The 24075-nt window shown below is 47.7% G+C and overlaps 1 long non-coding RNA gene across 1 annotated transcript in view; it reads left to right on the top strand.

Moving 5' to 3' along the window:
* Positions 1-111: 111 nt before the first annotated feature.
* LOC131838024 (uncharacterized) overlaps positions 112-24075 on the top strand; it is a 76599-nt gene continuing 52635 nt past the window's right edge. The window contains exon 1 of the long non-coding RNA XR_009356415.1: positions 112-1281. This is a non-coding gene — a long non-coding RNA (uncharacterized LOC131838024). The remainder of the gene's footprint in view (positions 1282-24075) is intronic.

Below are 24075 nucleotides of genomic sequence, written 5' to 3'. Positions count from 1 at the left end.
GGACCGAGTTCCTGTAACACTGCATGGCCTCAGTGGGATCTATCAGTTAGATCTCCTCTGCAGGAAGCAGGGCAAATGGACCTAGGATACCTTCACTGCTCATACCTAAGCCTTCATTGCTCTACACCAGGACCCCAGACTAAGGGGCTTTTGTGGAATGTGTTTGCCCAAATGAGTCAGCTGTAAACTTTCTCCTGACATATTCGATGATAATTACGTAAATAAGCCTTCTTCTAGTAAACCCAGGTTGCTGGGCCATCCCTAGCAAAGGGGACTCTGGCTTTATTTCTCTGTTTCTCTTAATAGATGTGGGGGCTTTTCCCTCACTCACTTCCCGTGTTAATGGCTATAACTGGAGCCAACTGGGGTTGGTATAACTCGAGACAGAGACCATAAGGAATATTCCCAAGCAGCTGCCGAAACTCTCTCTGTGTTCTCTGGCCTGACTTGGACTGCCTAATCCCTTCCCCCTTGCTGGTGGGAAAGCATGGCGTCTGCTCTTCTGTTGGGGCTTGTGAGCTCTAAAACCGGGAATCTTTTCTCTGCCTCCTGGCAGCGCTTTGTTTCTTCTGTTTCCCCCTTATTGTGTTTCTGTACCAACGCGCGTGCAGCCTGCATGACTGGCCTCTAGATCATGCACCACGGCTCCTTCTCTCTTCACTGTCAAGGAGCAAGAAGAGTACCCCCTGGACCTAACACCCCCACTCCAGATCTTCCCACGCATGTCTCAGGTAAACATTCAAAGTGGAGTGGGCCCAGGTGGAACGTAAATCAGTATTGGAACTAAGTTAAGTTTGTTGGTTTAATTAAGATAGATGCATCTTTGAAGTTAACAGCAGTAAATGTGAAGCTTTATTCTATCGAAGTTTACTAAAGGTCAAATAAGCTCATGTTATTTGTTAAAATTTGTTAGCAAAGAAATGACGAAACTGATGGCTAATTGTTGTCTCAAAGTCCTAATGGGTAATTGCTGAAGTAACTTTCAAAGTCTTTGGTAACCTGAAAGTTTTTTAAAGTTTTGCTTGGATGACAAATGGAATTAACCGGGGCAGCCGCATCTCTGCCTGCCCACGGGCCCTGTCCCCGTGCTCTAATAAATCACCTTTTGCACCAACGACGTCTTAAGAATTCTTTCTTTAGTCGTTGGCTCCGAACCTCCTCACCCCACCGAACCTGACTTAGGTTCTGGGACTTCATCAAGAAGGAGAGGCTTTGGGAATTCTCCTGGATAGAGGCACGCTGGTGGCTTCAAGGGGCTTGGCGGAGGTCAGGAGCCCTGGGGTGAGTTCTGGAACTGTTTGCCTGATGCTGGGTGAGTCAGTTGTCCCACAGAGTTTCTGTTTCCTCCTTAAGAAGTTGCTGGCAGGTAGCATCTATGGAAAGGCTTTTTACACAGAAACTATTCTACATAATGAAGAGCAAATAAAGCGAGGTGATTTGGGCTTTATTGTTCTGTAAATAATAGTTTTAAAACCCCCTGTCATAGGCTATGGTATTTCGTTGCACAGGGAGTTCTCAGGAAGCTGCAGTGAAAGATTCAGGTCTCAGAGCAGGTTCACTGAAAAGAAATAAAAATAAATAAATAAAAACTAAAAAAAAATAAAGTAAAGCACAGCCTCAGAGCTGTAACAGGGCACAGTGCCCCCTTGGTGAGGGGGAGAAATGGAGGAGGAGTGTAGGTTATTGAGTAGTTCGGGGAGTGACTCGTTGTGCTCCCAGAGAAAATCTCCCCTCCCTGGGGGGGCGGGTGGCTGCTCACCTGGTGGCCCGTCCTGGGCCCTGAAACCTGACCCAGTGAGTCCCTCGTGACTAGAACTGGGGAATTTATGAAGAACACAGAATGAACCCTGGAGGGCGCCTGCATCCTTTGCACTCAGACAACTCCATGGAGCAAAGGAACCCATTGGCGGTGAGGCGTGTCAGGATCCCTGAGGGTCTGGACTTTGCTTCCTGCGAAGAGGTTGTGTCTTCATCCTCATCTGAACCAGAGCCGTGTTGTCTGGTTACGGAGACCCAGACCTTTACGTGACCACGTCATCTTTATTCTTGTTATTTTAAGCAATATAGACATTGGCTTCGAGATCCAAATACCAGAAGGAGAAACACAAGGTCAGACACCTATGAGGACTGAACTTGTGGCCCCTCTCGCGAGTATGGGCGGTGCGGGGCGGCCCGCCGCGGGGTTCTACTTGGATAGAAGTGAGCTGTGCACGCGGAGCGCTTCCTTCTCTCTTCTCCCTCCTTCTCCGAGGGGAAAGTGGAGTGGTGTCTGGGGCTTGGTTTCTGATGTGAAGAAACGGGACACTGGAGACTTGAGAGCCGTGCTCCTGCGGGCGTGCCGCTGCGGGCCCAGTGAGTGAGGGTCTGGCGCCGGACTGGGAAGTGTTGGTGTCCGAGGGAGGATGCGGATGCGGTCCGAGTTTCCCGCACACAGAGCCGCTCGGCTGCTCTGCCCAGAGGCACCCGTTCCTGCCTTTTGAAGGGCAGCCTGAAGGTGGCTCGAAGCCCTCGGGCACTGGAGGAATGCTCTGGGAGGCACCCCTGGGCGGGCCGGTGTGGACAAGCCCAGGGGGTTCCAGAGCTGACGACGAGCACGTTTCCGAGGCCGGAGGCGGCTTCTCTGCGAGCCGCGCCGCGCCGGGGGAGGAGAGCCGTCTCCGGGCGTCGGGAGTCCCCGAGTCCGCAGGCGTGGGCCTGGCCGGGGGCGTCGGGAGCCATGGTGGCGGCCTTCGCTCTGGACGCGCAGGCCAGGTTGCTCCAGGGCCGGGGCTCTGCTCCCAGCCGGCCCTCCTGCGGCAGACGGGTAGGAAACGGGCTTCCTGCGGGCGGCTCCTGTGCTCCTCCCAGCAGGGCGCTCGGTGGGAAGCGGCGCACAGGCAACTGGGAGAAAGGAGGAAGCGAGGTAACTCCCGGCTCTTCTGGGTTGTTCTGAGCCCGGTGAAGGAGCAGGTTGCCGGGGAAGGAGATCGTCTGTGTTCCGTCTGCCTGGGAAGGCGCCTGTCTCAGGGGACTTGCTGGTGTTTGTGTCCAGGAGAACTCTGAACTTCTACCCCCTCAACAAGCTTCTTTCTCTCTTTCCTTTTTAAAATGTAATTCAATTGTTTAGTGTTCCAAGATTCATTGTTTATATACCACATCCAGTGCTCCATGCAACCCGTACCCTCCATAACACCCACCACTAGGATCAACGATCCCCTCTACCCACTCCCCTCCAAAACCCTCAGTTTGTTCCTCAGAGTCCACAGTATCTCATGGTTCATCTCCCCCTCTGTTTCCCCCCCCCATTCACTTTTCCTTTCATTTTCCTAATGTCCTCCATGATATTCCTTATGCTCCACAAGTAAGTGAAACCATATGATAATTGACTCTCTCTGCTTGACTTATTTCACTCAGCATCATCTCCTCCAGTCCTGTCCACGTTGACACAAAAGTTGGGTATTCCTCCTTTCTGAGGGAGGCATCATACTTCATTGTACATATGGACCACATCTTCATCCATTCGTCTGCCAAAGGGCATTTTGGCTCTTTCCACAGTTTGGCAACTGTGGCCATTGGTGCTATGAACATTGGGGGACATATGGCCCTTCCTTTCACTCCATCTGTATCTTTGGTGTAAATACCCAGTAATGCAATAGCAGGGTCATAGGGAAGTTCTATTTTTAATTTCTTAAGGAATCTCCACACTGTTTTCCAAAGTGGCTGCACCAACTTGCATTCCCACCAACAATGTTAAGTGGGTTCCCCTTTATCCACATCCTCTCTAGCACTTGTTGTTTCTTGTCTTGTTAATTTTGGCCATTCTAACTGGTATAAGGTGGTATCTCAATGTGGTTTTGATTTGAATTTCCCTGATGGCTAATGATGAAAATTTTTTCATGTGTCTGTTAGCCATTTGTATGTCTTCTTTGGAGAAGTGTCTGTTCCTGTCTTCTGCCCATTTTTTGACATGATTATCTGTTTTTTGGGTGTTGAGTTTGAGAAGTTCTATATTGATCTTGGATACCAGCCCTTTATCTGTAATTTCATTTACAAATATCTTCTCCCATTCTGCGAGTTGTCTCTTTGTTTTCTTAACTGTTTCCTTAGCTGTGCAAAAGCTTGAGGAACTTCTTTTGGAAGTTCCACTAGTTCATTTTTGCCTTTTTCCCCTTGCTTTTGAAGGAATGTCTAGCAAGAAGTTGCTGTGGCTGAGGTCACAGAGGCTACTGCTTGTGTTCTCCTCTAGGATGGATTCCCATCTCACATTGAGGTCTTTCATCCAATTTGAGTCTATCTTTGTGTATGGAGTCAGAGAATGGTCCAGTTTCATTTTTCTGCATGTGGCTGTCCAATTCTCCCAGCACCACTTATTGAAGAGACTGTCTTTTTTCCATTGACTATTCTTTCCTGCCTTGCTGCAGGTGAGTTGACCATAGAGTTGAGGGTCCATTTCTGGGTTCTTTATTCTATTCCATTGGTCTATGTGTCAGTTTTTGTGCCAGGACCATATTGTCTTGATGATCACAGCTTTGTAATAGTGCTTGATGTTGGCAACATGTTGCACCCAGCTTTGGTTTTCTTTTTTCAACGTTCCCCTGGTGATTTGGGGTCTTTTCTGGTTCCATATCAATTTTAGGATTGTTTGTTCCAGCTCCATGAAAAATGTCAATGGTATTTTGACCGGGATGGCATTGAAAGTGTAGATTGCCCTGGGAAGCATAGACATTTTCACACTGTTTATTCTGACCCATGAGCATGGAATGATTTTCCATCATTTTGTGTCTTCTTCAATTTCTTTCATGAGCGTTCTTTAGTTCTTCAAGTACAGATCCTTTACCTCCTTGGTTAGGTTTATTCCAAGTTATCTTATGGTTCTTGGTGCCATAGTAAATGGAATCAATTCTCTAATTTCTCTTTCTATATTTTCATTGTTTATGTTTACTAAATCAGCTGATTTCTGTGCATTGATTCTGTATCCTGTCACATTACTGAATTGCTGTATGAGTTCTAGTAGTTTGGGGGTGGAGTCTCTTGGGTTTTTCATATAAAGTATCATGTCATCTCTGAAGAGAGAGAGTTTGACTTCTTCTTTGCCAATTTGATACCTTTTATTTCTTTTTGTTTTCTGATTGCTGTCGCTGGGACTTCTAGTACTATATTGAACAACAGTGGTGAGAGTGGGCATCCTTGTCGTGTTCCTGATCTCAAAGGGAAGGCTGTTAGCTTTTCTCCATTGAGAATGATATTCACTGTGGGTTTTTCATAGATAGATTTTATGAGGTTGAGGAAGTTACCTCTATCCCTATACTATGAAGAGGTTTAAAAAAAATTATTTATTTATTTGATGGAGATCACAAGTAGGCAGAAAGGCAGGCAGAGAGAGAGGAGAAAATTGGCTCCTTGTGGAGCAGAGAGCCTGATGTGGGGCTCGTCAGTTAGATGGATTCCTAAGTATCTTACAATTTGTTGTGAAATTACACATAGGATGGACTCCTTACTTTCTCCTGATCTCATTGTTGCTCTAGACAACTGCAAGTGATTTCTGTGCATTGATTTTATATTCTGCCACTTTATGGAATTCCTGGATGAGTTCTTGCAGTTTTGGGGGTTGAGTCTTTTGGGTTTTCCACAGAAAGTCTCCTACTGTCTGCAAAGCGTGAGAGTTTGAATTCTTCTTTGCCGATTCAGATGCCTTTTGTTTCCTTTTGTTGTCTGATGGTTGAGTCTAGGAATCCTAGAACTACGCTGAACAATAGTGATGAGAATGAGCATCCCTGTCGTGTTCCTGAAATGAAGGGAAAAGCTCTCAGTTTTTCCCCCATTGGGAATGTTATTCGTTGTGGGCTTCCCATCAATGACCTTTATGATGTGGAGGTATGTACCCTCTATCCTTACATGCTGAAGAGTTTTGATCAAGAAAGGATGCTTTAATTTGCCAAATGCTTTTTTTGCATCTATTGAGAGGATCCTATGGTTCTTGTTCTTTCGTCTATTAAGGTAGTGGATTCCATGCATTGATTTGTGGTTGTCGAACCACCCTTGCAGCCCAGGCATAAATTTGATTTGGTCACGGGGAATCATCCTTTTAATGGGCTTTTGGATCCTATTGGTTATTATGTTGGTGAGAATTTTTGCATCCATATACATCAAGGATAGTGGTTTGTAATTCTCCTTTTGGGTGGGGCCTTTGTCTGGTTTTGGGATCAAGGTAATGCTGGACTTGAAAAGGGTTGGTTCTTTTCCCTCCATTTCTATTTTTTGGGACTTTCAGAAGAATAGGTGTGAAATCTTCTTTAAATGTTTGGTAGAATTCCTCTGGGAAGCCATCTGGAGCTGGGCTCTTGTTTCCTGTGGGATTTTGATACTGCTTCAATTTCGTTGCTGGTTATGGGTCTCCTCAGGTTTCCTTTTCTTCCCAGTTCAGTTTTGATAGTTTCTATGTTTGTGGGAATGCATCCATTTCTTGGAGACTGCCTGATTTGTTGACATAGACTTTCCATCCTATGTTCTTTTAATCGTTTGTATTTGTTTAGTGTTGGGTGTGATCTCTCCTTGGTTCATGATTTTATTGATTTGGGTCCTTTCTCTTTCTTTTTGGAGATGTCTGGCCAGGGTTGTATCAATCTTGCTAATTCTTTCAAAGAAACATCTCCTAGTTCCATTGATTTGTTCTACTGTTCTTTTGGTTTCTACTTCATTGATTTCTGCTCTAATCTTTATTATTTCTGTTCTCCTTCTGGGTGTAGGTTTGATATGCTCCTCTTCCTCCAGCTCCTTTAGGTGTAGGGTTAGGTTGTGTATTTGAGACCTTGCTTGGTTCTTGAGAAAGGCTTGTAGTGTGATATACTTCCCTCTTAGGACCACCTTTGCTGCATCCCAAAGATATTGAATGGTTGTGTTTTCATTCCCTTGTATTTCCATGAATTTTAAAAATTCATTATGAATTGACTGGTTGACCCATTCATTCTTTCAGGATGCTCTCTGGCCTGCATGTATTTGAGTTGTTTCCACCTTTCCTCTTCCGATCGAGTTCCATTTTCAAAGCATCGTGGTCTGCAAATATGCAGGGGATGATCCCAGTCTTTTGGGATGAGAGTGAACATGGCAGCTTCCCAATCTCTCACCCTGGAACTGAGAGCTCGGGCCCCACTCCTCAGTGCGCCCTCACAGAAAAGCGGTCAAATCTTCATGTCTCCCTGGTCTCTGTCCACACTCCGTGCTCACTGGACCTGAGACCAGGTATATCTGTCTCTGGCACACGACCCTGTTTGGAGTCTCAAAGCCAGCAGACGCCTACTGCATGCTTAGACACCACTCCTCCTGGGGGAGAGGGGGCTCTCCCCAGGTGTGCCGCTTCTTGGGCCCCTTCTCACAGAGCAGTGGCAAGACTGTGCCATGGATCACAGTTGATGGCAGCCTCCAGCTTAGAGCCCGCTCCTGGGCTTACTCTTTGCAGCTCACTTGGGAGCTCTGCTGCCCTCAAGCACCCCTGGTCTTCCTGGGACCGCAAGGATCCTGAGATCACACTGTCCCATTGAGGGTTCCAACCCTGCCCAGCGGCTAGAGCGACATCCCTCACCAGAGCAGACTTCTAAAAGCTCTGGTTTTGTGCTCTGCTGCCCCTAGCCCTGGCAGTAGCCGGCGGACAGAGGCTCCTCCCCGCAGGGTTTATCTTCCCAACTATCAGCTTAGACTCACTCCGCTGTACGTCCTACCTTGTGGAAAGTGGTTGCTTTTCCATTTGTAGAGTTGCTGGCATTCTTTTATAGGCTCTCGCTTGAATTTGCAGATGTTCAGAATGGTTTGATGGCTATCTAGCTAAATTCCTTGTGCCGGATGAAATGAAGGTCTGTTAGTCCTCCGCCGTCTCGGACTCTCTCTCTCCTTCTTTCTCCAGAGTGCTTTGGGTGTTCGGGGTCTTTGGTGATTCCATATAAATTTTAGGACTGTCTTTTATTTCTCTGAATAATGCCATCGTAATTCAGGTAGGGATTTCATCCCAAGTGTAGATTGTGTTCGGTATGGTGCAGATGTGAACATTATTAACTCTTCCAGTTAATGAGCATGGCGTATGCTTGCATTTATTTGTGTTGTCTTCCAAACCTTTGGCCCATACATTCACCTACCACTACGCACACATTTTCCTTCCTTTTTTGCCATGTGTTCAGGATAGCAGGTCTTCCTCATTCTTGATTACTTTTATTCCTAGGTTATTTTTTGCATGGTGCAATTGTCAATAGCATTGCTTTCTTAATTTCTCTTTGTGAAAGTTGGTCATCAGTAAACAGAAATATAAGTTGGGGCACGTGGGTGGCTCAGTCAGTCAAGTGTTTTCCTTCAGGTCATGTCACGATCCTGGGTTTCTGGGAATGATCCAGCACTGGCTCCCTGCTCAGCAGGGAGTCTCCTTTTCCCCCACCCTCTTCTGCTCCCTTGCTATGCATACTCTCTCTCTGTCAAATTAATACAAAAGAAAGAAATGTAACTAGTCTCTGTATATTGACTTTGTATACTGTGGCTTTACTGAATTTGTTTATTGTAACAGTTTTGGGTTTTTTTTTTTGTGGACTCTTTAGGGATTTCTGCATATGGTATCATGTCATCTGCAAATAGTGACCATCTTTTCCTATTTAGATTTTTTTTTTTTCGTCTAAATGGTTTGGCTAGGGCTTTCAGTATGATGATTGAAAGTGGTGAGATGGGCATCTTTATCGTGTTCTTGCTGGTAGTGGGAAAGTTTTCAGCATTTTACCATCGAGTATAACGTCAGCTGTGGGCTTTTCATATAGGCCTTTGTTTGGTGGAGGTTTGTTCCCTCAGTACCCGGATGGTTTAGAGTCTCTATCATAAATGCGTATTGAATCATGTCAAGTGTCTTTCTGCTCTATTGTAACAGTCCTAGGATTTTTATCTTTTATTTTGTTAAGGTGATGCATGCTATTGGTGGATGTGCAGATGTGGAGTCATCCCTGTGTCCCTGCAATAAATCCCACTGGATCGTGTTGTGTGATTCTCCTGATGGGTTGTTGAATTAATGTTGCCGATAACTTGTTGAGGATTTTTGCATCTCTGTTCATTGGGGATAGTGGCCTTTCCTTTTCTTGTAGCGTCCTTGTCTTGTTTTGGTAGCAGGGTAGTGCTGCCTTCATAAAGTGAGTTTGAACGTATGCCCTTCTCTCCTTTTTTTTTTTTTAAGATTTTGTTTATTTATTTGACACAGAGAGACCACAAGTAGGCAGAGAGGCAGGCAGAGAGAGAGGGGGAAGCAGGCTCCCTGCTGAGCAGAGAGCCCGATGCGGGACTCCATCTCAGGACCCTGAGATCATGACCAGAGCCAAAGGCAAAGGCTTAACCCACTGAACCCCCCAGTTGCTCCTCTTCTCTCCTTTTTAAAAAAGCAGTTTGGGAAGGGTTGGTATTAATTCTTCTACCATCTGGCTAAAATCCTCAGTGAAACTGTCTGGTCTTGGGCATTTGTTTCCTGAGAGGACTTGATTATTGAATCAATCTTTTTACCAGTGATCAGTCTGTTCAGAATTTTTTTTTTCCTTCATGGTTCATTCTAGGTTGTTAGGAATTTATCCATTTCTTCTATGTTGTCCAAGGTATTAGCCTCTATGTACTCAGTACTCTCTAATGATCCTTTGTATTTTTGGTTATTCATTGTAATAGCTCATGTTTCTATACTTTTTTAAAGTTTTTCACATTTTTAATTTAAATTCAGTTAGCCAAGGTAGTTTTTGACATAATGGTCAATGATTAATTAGTTGCATATAACACCTAGGGCTCATCATCACGTGTCCCCTCCTTAATATGCATCACCCAACTACCCTCTCTCCTAACTTAACTCTCCTCCAGTTTGTTTCCTATGATTAAGAGTCTCTCATGGTTCGTCTCCCTCTCTGACTTCTTCCCATTCAGTTTTCCCTCCCTTCCTCTGTGCTCCTCCATGCTAGTCCTTGCATTCCACATGTGAGTGACACAGTATGATTATTGTCATTCTCCGCTTGACTAATTTCACTTAGCATAACCTCTTCTAGTTCTGTCCATGTTGATGCAAATGGTAGGGATGCATCCCCTCTGATGACTGAAGACTATTCTTTGGTATGCATGGACCACATCTTCTTTGTCCATTCCTCTCTTGAAGGACATCTCAGCTCCTCCCACAGTTTGGCTATTGTGGACATTGCCGCTATGAACTTGGGGAGCAGGTGACCCTTCTTTTCACTGAATTTGTATCTTTGGGGTAATTACCCAGGAGTGCAATTGGAGGGTTGTAGGGAAGCTCTATTTTTTTTTTTAAAGATTTTATTTATTTGACAGTGAGAGATCAAACACAAGCAGGGGGAGTGAGAGAAGGAGAACAGAGAGCTGAGCAGAGAGCCTGATGCGGGGCTCGATTCCAGAACCCTGGGATCATGACCTGAGCCGAAGGCAGATGCTTAACAACTGAGCCACCCAGGTGCCCTGCAGCTCTATTTTTAACTTTCTGAGGAACCTCCATGCTGTCTTCCAAAGTGACTGTGTCAGCTTGCTTTCCCACCGACCGTCTAAGAGGGTTCCTTATTCTCCACATCCTTGCCAACAGTTGTTGTTTCCTGTCTTGTTAATTTTAGCCATTCTGACTGTTAGAAGGCGGTATCTCATTGTGGTTTTGAATTCTCTGATGACAAGTGATGTGGAGCGTTTTTTCATTGTCTGTTTGCCATTTACGGGTCTTCCTTGGAGAAGTGTCTCCTCCTGTCCTCTGCCCATTTACTGAGTGGATTCTTTGTTTCTTGAGTGTTGAGTTTGAGCAGTTCTTTGTAGATCTTGGATACCAGACCTTGTATCTGTCATGCCATTTGCAAATATCTTCTCCCATTCTGTAGGTTGCCTTGTAGTTTTGTTAATTGTTTCCTTTGCTGTGCAAAAGATTTTTACCTTGATGGAGTCCCAGAAGTTCATTTTTGCTTATGTTTCCCTGTCCTTTAGGGTCATGTCTTGCAAGAAGTTGCAGTGCCCAAGGTCAAAGTGGTTGTTGTCTGTGTTCTCCTCTAGGATTTTGATGTGAGACAGGAATCAATTATCTTTCTTTGCTGATTGTATTGGAGCCCTCTCTCTTTCTTGGTGAGTCTAGGTAAAAGTTTGTCAGTTTGGTTTATCTTTCCAAAAAAGGCAGTTCGTATTTTCGTTGATATTTTGTCTTTTTAGTCTCCATTGGATTTATTTCCACTTTCCATTTTGTTATTCCCTTCTATCTACTGATTTGGGGCTGTGTTTGTTTTATTTTTCCCATTTCTTTCCTATATATATTAGGTTGGTTACTGAGGAGCTTTCAGGTGGATTGATGAGGAACTGAATTTCTATGAACTTCCCCCTTAGAGCTACTTTGGCTGCACCCCATAACTTTTCATAGATTCTCTTTTTCATTTGTCTCATAGTACTTTCATATTTTCTTTTGATTTCTTATTTGGCTATTGGTTGTTCACTAGCATGTTGTTGAATTTCCACATATTTCTGACTGTCCCATTTTCTTCTTGTGACTTGTACTTCTTGTGATTTCTACTTTCATACTCTTGTGGTTGGACAAGATTTGAACCAGAGCGTGAAGGGAGCTTTCAGTTTAAAGGTTACTTTGCTGGTGTATTTTCTGAGGGCAGACCATGACGTCTATGGGGACAGGGTTTGTGAGACTGGGGCAGGGGTGGTTAGCTCTTGTTAGATTACTGATTACTACCATGCAGGCTGTGTCCTAACACTGTAGCCCTGATGGACTTGTACTTCCTTAGATACATTTTCTAGGAGGTGGAGGGTGGCCTTCTCTAACAGAAAGGTCCCATATGGGTTCATGGCATGGTCCCAAGTCAGCAACCAGGATGTATGGTAAATTTGGGGACAAGAACACGACTTTCTGTTGGAAGTGACAGAAACAGAGCATGGTGGGTTTCATGGCAATAGTCGAGGTCCCAAGTGACCAACTGGGGGTTGGTGGTGGGTGGGGTAGTGGGGCCTGTGGATCTGTCCCCAGAACCTGTGGAATTGAGGGACACCCTCCTATGTTGAGTTGTGTGGAGACAGGTAGACAGCAGTCTCTGGCCAGGCACAAGGGTCACACTAGACCACCACCAGAGGGACCGTGTGTGGTGGGAGCCACTGCTCAGTTTCCATGAAGACTGTCGGGATCTGGTGACTGTGGATCCTGGCAGCAGCACGGGGGGAGGAGGACGGTGGTGCACACTCCCTAGGGTTGTGGTCAGCACTAAACTGGAGTCCACTGACGTGAACTGTGCCTGGCACAGAAGGCGCCCAGTCACTGTAGCTGAGGGCGCTGTGCCTGTGGCACTTTCCTGCCAGGGGCTCCCATGCTGCCACCTCCTGCTTCTCATCATCTTCATGATCATGAGCCTCTGCTCTTGCCCCATGGCCCCCCAGGGTGTTGCCTTCCCCCCAAGTTGCCCTCATCCTCTGCCCTGTGCAACCCGATGCCAGGGTAGCCTTCTCATGAGGCAGCACTGCCAGACCCCTGATGGAACACTTCCATCGGTCCCCTGTGAGGTGAGGACGATGTCCTGCCTGGAAGGAGGCGGCAGGTCCCCAATCAGGAGAGCCACGTCTCCCTTTTCAGCCTGGCCTGCCCGCCTCTCAGTCCTGTTTTGGGAAGCTGTCCCCAGTTCCTGAGATGACAGCTCTGACCTTAATAACAACATTGTTTTCTGTGTCTGCATGCCTTCGTTCATCCATGGCTTGTCTGTCGAACTTCTCAGTGAGTTTTCAGCTGTCCTGCAGGGCTGTCTGCTCAAAGAGGCGATGGCCTGGGAGGGGAGCCTTCGCTGCCACCTCCCTCACCTCCTCCGAGCCCCGGAGCCAACAGTCCCACGAGGGACCTGCTGAGGGATTGAGCCAACCCATCCTGAGCCCAGGCTGTGTCAGCTATATAGACTGATGTGTGCCAGGGGTGGTGGGCAGCTGGCACGAGCCAGGTGCAGGCAGTTTCTCTTTCTCATGCCTTCTGCCCTCTGAGCTCCCAGAAGAAGCTCAGAGCAGCCTCCGCACCCCACATCTCGAGATCCCTTTACCTGTGCCTCCTGCATTCAGCTGGTGAGCTTGGTGGTTTCCCGTTGCTTCTGTCTCCCATAGCCGCACCCATGGCAGTTTGTGGATCAGGGGAGGGATCGTACCCTTGTCTGTGCTTGACCTGCTTCCTATCTGCACTAGCTTGTCCGCCTTTGTGTCTCCAGTGGATGTGCTTGGAAGCTCGTCCACAGGGAACCTGTTAGCCAGATGGATCCCGGGAACAACCACTGAATTAGTGATCCAGGAGAGAGAACAAACCTGCTCTGAAACCTGTCCCTCACTCTGTGACCACCGCATCCTAAAACAGAAACAGGGGTGCCTGGGTAGCTCAGTGGGTTAAAGCCTCTGCCTTTGGCTCAGGTCATGATCCCAGGGTCCTGGGATCAAGCCCTGCATCAGGCTCTCTGCTCAGCGGGGAGCCTGCTTCCTCCTCTTTCTGCCTGCCTCTCTGCCTACTTGTGATCTCTGTCTGTCAAATAAATAAAATCTTAAAAAAAAAAAAGAGAGAGAACAGAAACAGTGCTAGCTTTCTGGATTATGCCGTGGCTTCTATCTCTGCTTACACACTCGTGAATGCATAGGTGCTGATCCTGGACGGAAGGGACCGTGGCTCCTGTGGCCTGGGATAATAGGGAAATACTAATAGGGAAGATAGAAGGGAAATAATAGGGATAATAGGGAAAATAGAAGAATTCAGTGAAATTTGAATTCCAGACCGAGATGGAATGAATATTGTGGAGGAAATTCTCTCAAGTAGGGGATATGAACATTGTGTACCAAAGCTTTTTTGAATAACTTACCGAAAGAAAAATCTTTTTTGTTGTTTATTTTCATTACAGGCCAGTTAGCATGCGGTGTTGTATGAGTTTCAGGGGTGCAGTCGCGTGAGTCGGTAGCTCTCCGTATCACTCGGGGCTCACCGAGGACAGATGCTCTCGGGCCCCTTCATCTGCCTCACCCGTCCCTCCCGCCGCCGCCCGGCTGCTGACCGTCGGTTTGTTCTCTGTATTAAGAATCTGTATTTTGGTTTGTCTCTTTTTTCTCCTTCATTTATGTTTGTTTTTCTTCAATTCTATGCAAGAGTGACGTCCTATGGTATTGTCTTTCTCTGACTAATTTCACTTGGAATACTCCTCTCTACATCCATCCGTGTGCCTGCAAATGGCAAGGTTTCACTCTTTTTCTGGCTGAGTAATATTCCTGTGTCTGTCTGTGTGTGTGTGTGCGTGCGTGCGTGTGTGTACACATCTGTCATCTCATTTATCATTTTATCCGCAGACACTTGTGTTGCTTCCGTATTGTGTCTTGTAAATAATGTTGCAAGCAACACAGGGGTGCGTGTACGCTTTTGAGTTATTGTTTTCATATGCTTTGGGTAAATGCCCAGTAGTGTGGTTGCTGGACCCCAGGGCAGCTCTGTTTGTAACGTGTGCAGGGCCCTCCATGCTGTTGCCCAGAGTGGCTGCAGCACGTTGCTTTTCCACCAGCAGTGCACGAGGGCTCCCTTTCCCCACATCCCTCCAGCGCCCGTCGTTCCTTGTGCCATGGACGGGAGCATTCTCACGTCTGTGCTAATATCTCATTATACTTCTGATTTGCATTTTCCTGAGCTTGGGTGATGCTGAACTTCTTTTCATGGGACTGTTGGCCATCTGTACTTCTTTGGAGAAATGTCTGTTCATGTCTTCGGACTATTTTTTAACTGGATTGTTTGTTTTATGGGTGTTGAGTTGTATTCACTCCACATATTTAGGACATGGTCCCTTCACTGTGCAGGATATTTGCAAATATCTTCTCCCTTTCAGTAGGTTGTCTTGTTATTATTATTATTAGTTCTTCCTAGTTCTTCTGCTGTGCAGAAAATTTTATTGTGATAGTCCCAGTAGTTTAGTTTTGCATATATTTCCTTTGCCTCAGGAGACAGTCTAGAAAAATGTGGCTTTGGTCCATGTCAAGAAGTTACCGTCTGTGCCCTCTTGTAGGATTTTTATGGTTTCAGGTCTCCCATTGAGGTCTTGAAACTGTTCTGAGCTTCTGTGTCTGTATGTAAGGAAGCAGAATAATTGCATTCTTCTGGGCATAGCTGTCCAGTTTTCCCAACTCCGTTTGTTGTAGAGACTTTTCCTTTTCCTTTTCGATATTCTTGCCTGCTTTGTGGAAGACTAATTGGCCACACAATTGCGGTTTATGTCTGAGCTTCTCTCCTGCTCCCCAGGGCGCTGCATGCATTTTTGCGTCAGTGCCATGCTGTTAGGATGGCCACAGCTGTCGTACAACTTGAAATCTGGAATTGTGGTTCCTCCAGCTTTAGTTTCTTCTCAACATTGCATTGGCTGTTCAGTATCTTCAGTGGTTCCGTTCAGATTTTTAGGAGTGTTTGTTGGAGTTCTTTTTGTTTAACTTCAATTCAATGAGTCAACTTACAGTCCATCATTAGTTTCAGATGTACGTTCGATAACAGATCGGACGTGTATGCCGCCCAGTGCTCACTGCATCACGTGCCTTCTTAATGCCCACCGCCCAGTTACACCGTCCCACATCCACCTCCCCTCCAGCAGCCCTCAGTTCGTTTCTGAAATGAAGGCTCTCTCGTGGTTTTTCTCCCTCTCTGATGACTTCCCATTCAGTGTTCCCTCCCTTGCCCTCTGGTCCTCTGTGGTGTTTCTCCTATTTCACACATGAGTGAGCCCATGTGCCGATTGTCTTTCTCTGATAGCCTTAGTTCGCTCCACATAGTACCCTCCAGTTCCATCCAGGGGATGTGATGGTTTGTCTTCACCCTCTCTGATGGCTGAATAACATTCCATGGTAGATATGAACCACATCATCTTTATCCATTCATCTGTCCATGGACATCTGGGCTCTTCCCATAGTTTGGCTAGAGTGGATAATGCTATAATGAACATTAGGGGGCAAATGCCACTTCTTTTCACTCAATCTGTATTTTCTGTAAAGAGAGAGATCAGAAGCAGGTGGGGGGGCAGTCTTTCTCCTGAGCAGAGAGCCCAATGTGGAGCTTGATCCCAGGACCCCGAGATCACAACCTTAGCTGAAGGCAGAGGCTTAACCCTCTGAGCCACCCAGGCACCCCACAATCTGTACCTCTGTGGTAAATACCTAGTAGTGTAATTGCGGGGTCATAGGGTTGCTTTATTTTTAAGTTCTGGAAGAAACTTGATTAACATGTGGCAGAGTGGTGGTACGAGAGTGCATTCCCACCAGCAGTGTAAGACTGTTCCCCTGTCACCATGTCCTCACCAACATCTGTTGTTCCTGCCTCGATAATTTCAGCCATGCCAGCTGTTATAAGGTGGGATCTCACTGTGGTTTGGATTTGTATTTCCCTGATGGCTATTGCTGTGGAGCACTTTTTCATGTGTCACTTGTAAGTCCTTTGGTAGAAAGGTGTGTTCGTGTTTTCACCTATGTCTTCAGCTAAGTTAGGGGTAGTCCCAGGAGCATGGAAGGTATTGTCTGCTTAGTGTGGAGACCTTCAGAGACATCTGAATTGAGGGCTAGAGTTAAGGAGAGTATCAGGCCCAGGCTCTGTGTTCAGTCTGGTATGAAAGTATAATGCGCAGGGATGGTTCGAGATGCCATTCAGATTTCTCCTGCTCTACATCCTTTCTGCAGTTCCAGAGGGCATGATTTCTGACTTTGTTGTAGGATGAGCCCTTTGCTTTGCTCAGGTGTCCCCATTCCCTGGGGATTTGGAGCCAGGCCTCTGGGTGTGGTCCTTTAAGAAGCCAACCTAGCGTTAGGATTGGAGCCTAGGGTCATGGCAGGTTCAGCCTGGCAGCTGTGTGGCAAGACTCTCAGAGGGCTGAGTTGTGGGCATGGACCAAGGTGAGTGTCAGGCTCCATGTTTGTGTCCGGAGACCACTGAATGTGTGGGTGGCCTCAGGTGGGCATGCAGATTTCTCCTGCTCTGAATCATTTCCGGAATTCCAAATGCCAGTTTCCTTCTGGGTGGCAGGCAGAGTCCTCTGAAATTGCTCAGGTGATTCCAGTCCCTGGACTGTGGTGCCAGCCCGGTCTCTAGGGAAAGACCCCTTGGAGCTCAACCTAGGGTCAGGTTTGTGGTCAGGTTTAGGGTTAATATTTAGGGTCCTGGGTTAGGGTGAGGGTTTAGGGGCTTGCTAGGGTTAATTTATTTGCCTTTAATACAAGATGTCCATGCTTAAGTGGGACATTTTCTTAGAGTATTTTACAGTGAGTAAAGTTTAGCACGTAACCCAAATAGTTACAGAGAATGAAATGTTTCAAAGCAACACTTAAGACAATATTTTTTGATATTTATGTTTTATAGTCAAAATAAATAAAAATTGAATTGTTCTGTGACTCTTCTCACAGATGAATTTGCTGGCTCTGTCTTTCTGGTCTTGGCTAAAATCATCTTCTCAGTGGGCTTCCTCAGTGGGCGTCTCTGAATAGGACGGTTCTCTTAGCGCTTAGCCTGCACTCCGTCCTATCGTTGGTTCATTGATTGTATCCCACGCTCTTTGCAAGCTCCCAGGTGGGACTAGAGCTGTCCGTCCGCACTGAGTAGATACTCCATGAATATTTATGAACTCAACAAGTATGGCTTTCTTTTCAATAAGAAATATCCATGTTTTATCAATGAATTTGTTACCGTATCAGAATATATCTGGAGAAAGCTACTGCTCCACGACGGTCCATCTCTCAGGGCTGTGGCTTCACTGTGTCCTGCGGCCTGCTGCCCCCACTGGCCGGGATGCTCGGGACCCGTGTGTCAGCTCAGCTTCAAAACGTAGGGGTGAATTCTGTGAAGCTGCTGGGAGGTACTGGGGGGCTTACACTGCTGAACAACACGGCTCATGTGGGGCCAGATGGGACATGAGCAACTCTTCATTCCCTAGATTTTCCATCTTCCTCTACCCTCTGTCAGCATGTGGTTTCCCTACAACCGCGTCCACAGACAGACTCTGAGATGGCCTATGGCTTGGGACTCCACTGACATCCCAGAGTCTCGTTACAACCAGTGTCAGAGGTTTCTGTGGCCCTGATGTGACCCTTGTTCCCAGATAGGCCCCATGAAGAGTCCCACGTGAGTTGAGGAGTGCAGGGAAGATCAATGCGTGATCGCGGCTCCAGCTGAAGCCGCTCTGGGGGATCCCGTGGAGGCCGTCTCCAGGCTCAGTCTGGCTCCTCCGCTGATGTCCAGTACGACCCAGGAGGGTCATGTCATCGAACTTTGAGGCTTATTATTCCTAAAACAAGGAAATGTTTTTAGATGAATTGATTCATGCAAGACGATGGAATGAACCCCGAGAAAGTTCCGGGTGGTCCCCAAGGTGGATTCTGAGGAGTTCCTACTGCCATGGTCCCCACTCCTACTGAGTTCCCTCTTTGGACACAATGGCTGTTCCATAGAAATTCCCCAGGGTGACAATGGACTAGCTAGTGTCTTCAGGGTGTGCCCCCATGCCATCTGATGCAGATGAGGGGCCATGGTCAGTTCTGAACCCAAAGCAAGGTTTTGGCTGTGCTACCTTACTTGCACAAAAGCAGCAGTGCCAGGGTCAATCCTTCACTGAAGCAGCCGGGCCGGCTTAGTGAGGACCTTGCCCTGGACACTAACCCCGTGACTCTGTGAGGGCGCTCGGAGTCCACAGTTATGTCATGCAAAGCGGCAAGTGATTCTGCATCAGGGTAGATGATGCAAGGGCTAGTTTCCCAGCAAACATGACAAACAAAAATACAAAGTAGTTAAATGCACTCTATATTATGGCCTTGAAGGGAAAAGTGAACGATCTGGTCAGAAAGAGGAATGGGAGGTCCAGGAAGCAGGCTGGAGTCGTCCTGGGTAAGGGATGTCCTGGGTAGGCGGTGTCTTGTGGAAGAAGGGACCAGGACTAGTCGCGGGTTCCAACAGCGCAGCATCAAGTGTGCGCTGGGCCTGGCCCATGACCCCCGGAGGCATTGGGGGTGGTCTAGCTCCAGAGGATCTCCAGAAGTGCAAATTGGCCTGCGCAGAGCCTTCCTGGTCTGTCTTCTTGGTTCCTGAATGTGGCTCTTTCTCTGCTTCTGGAGGCTGTTGATTGTCCTTTGTTTTCCTCTGAGCTGCACTATTCTGTGTGGATTCAGTGCTGTGAGCGGACGCCCCTTCTTCCTGCAACGAACTGGAGTAGAAGTCATGCTTGTCTCCTAGGTAGACCTGAAGAGATTCAACAGTCATAGCCTTTTCCCAGGTCCCTGGGCCGTCCTCTACTCGCCAACTCTGAGATTTTAGAAAACGTCTTCTATTCTGAACAGGTTGAGAGAATTCGGTTTTTTTTAATTAGTTAATTTATTTTTTATTTATTTTTAGCATAACAGTATTCATTCTTTTTAGTATTCATTATTTTTGCACCACACCCAGTGCTCCATGCAATCCGTGCCCTCTATAATACCCACCACCTGGTACCCCGACCTCCCACCCCCTCACCACTTCAAACCCCTCAGATTGTTTTTCAGAGTCCATAGTCTCTCATGGTTCACCTCCCCTTCCAATTTCCCCCAACGGCCTTCTCCTCTCTAACTCCCCATGTCCTCCATGCTATTTGTTATGCTCCACAAGTAAGTGAAACCATGTGATAACTGACTCTCTCTGCTTGACTTATTTCACTCAGCAGAATCTCTTCCAGTCCCGTCCATGTTGCTACAAAAGTTGGGGATTCGTCCTTTCTGATGGAGGCATCATACTCCATAGTGTATATGGACCACAGCTTCCTTATCCATTCGTCCGTTGAAGGGCATCTTGGTTCTTTCCACAGTTTGGCGACTGTGGCCATTGCTGCTATAAACATTAGGGTACAGATGGCCCTTCTTTTCACTACATCTGTATCTTTGGGATAACTACCCAGTAGTGCAATTGCAGGGTCACAGGGAAGCTCTATTTTTAATTTCTTGAGGAATCTCCACACTGTTCTCCAAAGAGGCTGCACCAACTTGCATTCCCACCAACAGTGGAAGAGGGTTCCCCTTTCTCCACATCCTCTCCAACACATGTTGTTTCCTGTCTTGCTAATTTTGGCCATTCTAACTGGTGTAAGGTGATATCTCAATGTGGTTTTAATTTGAATCTCCCTGAGGGCTAGTGATGATGAACATTTTTTCATGTATCTGCTAGCCATTTGTATGTCTTCATTGGAGAAGTGTCTGTTCCTATCTTCTGCCCATTTTTTGATATGATTATCTGTTTTGTGTGTGTTGAGTTTAAGGAGTTCTTTATAGATCCTGGATATCAACCTTTTGTCTCTACTGTCATTTGCAAATATCTTCTCCCATTCCGTGGGTTGCCTCTTTGTTTTCTTGACTGTTTCCTTTGCCCTGCAGAAGCTTTTGATTTTGATGAAGTCCCAAAAGTTTATTTTCGCTTTTGTTTCCTTTGCATTTGGAGACATATCTTGAAATCCTAGAGGAGAACATAGGCAGTAATCTCTTCGATATCAGCCACAGCAACTTCTTTCAAGAAGTAGTTTGGTTTTAAAAAATCCAGCAAAGTCAAACTTTTCATATTCTCTTCAATGATCTGTAAACATTGAATGAACAAGGTTTGACAGGATGAAGGAGGAACTGGCTTTGCAGTGGGGTCAGGACAATGTTTACTCACTGTTGCCTTCATGTGGCCACTCTCCAGATGGCACGTGGCCAAATGTGTTCCCATTTATTGGATTCAAGGGAGAATAAGACCAAAAAAGGTTGGTCCCTGAATTCCTTAGCTTCTAAAAACCATCCTCCAATTTATGAACAATATCCTAAGTCGAGTATCTCTTAGCTAGATATTAGGTTAGGGTCAGGGTCAAGTTGCATACATTAACTATGGACAGATTTGTGTATGTCAATGTCACCTGCCTAAGGTGTTTTTACAATACAGTGGGAGAGGATAGAGTCACCAAAGCACTGAGCACATTCTCTGTCCCCGGAAATAGGTCACTAAACACAATTATTGTTTCATCTTAGCTGAGGACCAGGAGCTGTGCTATATAGGTCCTCAGCAGGGAGCATCTGTGGCCAGCGGGCCATCTCCCTCCGACAGCCACACCCAGCTCAGCAATCCTCTGCTCTGCTCAAGGGCAGCAGACAGATGGACTGGGTGCAGGTGGGGCTCCCTCCCGGCTGGCATGGCTCGCTTCTGACAGGTAGCGAAGTGGGTCAGCTCACTTGCATGTGACGTGTTCTTTTGGCTCCTTGCTATCAGCCTCCCTTTTCTGTCACCCTGGTCCTGAACCTTTAGTTCCTGTGAGAACGTGGGTTTGCTGATTTCTGTTGACATGTTGAAGTGTAGGTGTGTGCTGCCTTTGTTCCTGTCGTGCGGTTGGACATGAGGGCGGGAAAAGTCATCCTACTCTGAAAGCAGCCAAAAGAAATATCAAGCGTGCTCTGCCCAGCACCATAGGTTTGAAAGCCACAACCAGCTACATATTTAATGTTCTACACAGTCAGCTTTAGGGACTCGTGGACGCATGTGACATGAAATCGTACTGAAAGAAATCTTGTTACCAAAGTTTTGCCTTGCAGAAGATGTTTAGGGACATCACCACCACACAGGTACTCATCTTGTTCAGGCCAATACCATGAGCACATTTATGGTTCTCCTGAGGTAGCAGAGGATCTAACATGTGTGGGCTTCAGGACGAGTCTGATTCAGCCCTCAGCAATGATATGGAGCAACTGGCTTCCTGGGCCTTGTGTTGCACTGGCATGGGCCTGGCCTAGGCCACTTGTGCAGTCACGATGGAAAAGCCTAGCTTTTTTCATCTTCCTTTACCCTCTGTCAGCATGTGGGTTTCCCACCAACCATGTCTTTGTAGACAGACTCTGAGATGTTCCATGTTTGGGACTCCACTGATGTCACAGTCTCATTATAACCAGTGTCAGAGGTTTCTGTGGCCCTGACATGAGCTGTTCCCAGAATATGCCCCATGAAGAGTCCCATGGGAGTCTAGGAGTACAGGGAAAAAAGTGCTAAGGTGAGATTGCTGTGGGGCTGGCTATTGCCACGGGATTGTTGGTGGTCAAACGGGGCATCAGATTCCGAGTTTGTGCAGGGGGCCACCAAAGTTGGTGGTGGCCTCAGGGGCACATGCAGTTTCTCCCATTCTGAGGGTCCTGGGCAGTTCTAAGTGGCACATTTTCCTTCTGGGGGGCAGGTGGTCCCATGGGGTGTGGCTCAGTGGTCCCCAGTATGGAAGGCTTCAGTGCCCAGACTCTGTGGATGGAAGCATGAGAACCCAACTAAGGGTTGGGGTTTGGGCCTAGGGGCTTGGCAGGGCCTGCCGCCACTGAAGGGGCTCTACGGGGGGCTGAGGACAGGCTGGGCTTGGCCAGCTTTCAGAGGCGACCTGGGCCGGGCCTTCACCTGATGTTTAGAGGGCTTTCTCATAGGCATCAGGTCGCAGCCACATGGGACCCCAGGCCAGCCCCAGCAGGCTCCCCCAGAGGGCCCTGGCGCTGGAAGCACGTTCACCAGGGGTTTCTGGCTAATTCTTATGAGCATGTTGATTTGGGCAGAAAGCTCATGAGACTTGGCCAGCATTGGTCAGCGATTCTGGCTGTGTGCCAGCCCTGTGCTGGGAGTGCTTTCTTGCTAGGTGAGTGTTTGGGCCATTTGGGAATGAGTCAGGCTCATGGGGCTCCCACTGGGCCTCCTGCAGAGGCTAGCTCCCCAGGGGCATAGTTGAGGGGGTGGGTGAGGGTGAATGTCAGGCTTAGGGTTTTTGGCCCGAAGTGGGCTCCGAAAATAGGGGTGAGCAGAGGGGACGTGCAGATTTCTCCAGCTCTCAGGGTTTTGCCCAGTTCCCAAGGGCACAGTTTCCTCCTGGGTGGCAGGCAGTGTCCTGGGTGTGGATCAGGGTCCCCTATCTGGAGAACTTGGGGTGGCCAGGCCTCTGGGGATAGAAGCCCAAACCCAACCCAGAGCTAGTGTTAGGGCCTAGGGGCATGGCAGGTCCAGTATGTCAGCACTGAGGTGGTATCGCCGGAGGGCTGAGGAGAGGGCCGCCATCAGACAGGGCGTCAGCTTCCAGGTTTGTGGCCAAGGGGCCTGCCGAAGGTCAGGTGGTGGTCTCAGGAGAAAACAGTTTCTCCTGTTATGAGGGTTCTGCGACGCTCCAAAGGGCACGTTTTCCTCCTGGGTGGCAGGCGGACTCCTGAGGTGTGGCTCAGGGGTCCCCAGTCTGGAGGGCTTGAGGGTCAGGCCTCTGGCAAAGAAAGCCTGGGAACCCAACTCAGGGTTTGGGATTGGGCCTAGTGGCATGGCATGCCCACCGACCAGTGCTGTATCAATCTCCCGGGATGCTGAGTAACGGGCGGTGTTGGCTGGTGTTCAGAGCTGATCCCATGCACTTGTGCACCAGCATGTAGAGGGCTTTATCACAGGCTTTGGATGACACCACAAGGGACTCCGGGCTGGGCCTAGAAGCAAGTTTGCTAGGGTTTTCTTGCCAATTCTTGCAAACTTTCAGCCAAATCGACATTGATTTGGGCAGAAAGCTCGTGAAAATTGGCCGGCGCTGGGCAGCGATACTGGCCATGCGCCAGTGCCATACTGGGAGCGCTTTCTTGCTAGGTGCATGTTGGGGTCATGGGACACTGTCAGCTGGGCCCATGCAGCTCCTTGAGACCCCCATGGAGTGAGCTTCCTGGGGCAGATTTGAGGGAGGGGGTGAGACTGAGTGTCAGCCTCTGGGTTTTTTGCCAGAAGGGGGCACCAAATGTGAGGGTGGCCTGAAGGGGGCATGCAGGTTTCTCTGGTTCTAGTGTTTCATGTAGCTCCCAAGGGCACGGTTTCCTCCCTGGTGGTAGGCAGATTTCTGCGGTATGGCTAAGGGCTCCCCAGTCTGAAGGGCTTGGGGTGGCCAGGCCTCTGGGGATGGAAGTCCAAAATTCAACTTAGAGCCAGGGTTTGGGCCTAGGAGCTGGGCAGATTTGATCTGCCTGCACTGAAGCAGGATCACCCGGGGACTGAGTGGAGGGCGGGCATCAGACGGGGTATGTGGCTGCAGGTTTGTGGCCGGGGGTTGGGGGGCTGCTGAA

Source organism: Mustela lutreola, chromosome 8 (assembly GCF_030435805.1).
Source record: "Mustela lutreola isolate mMusLut2 chromosome 8, mMusLut2.pri, whole genome shotgun sequence".
Classification (NCBI taxonomy): Eukaryota; Metazoa; Chordata; class Mammalia; order Carnivora; family Mustelidae; genus Mustela; species Mustela lutreola.
The sequence above is the reverse complement of the archived record's forward strand: the minus strand, read 5'-3'. Positions and strand labels throughout refer to the sequence as shown.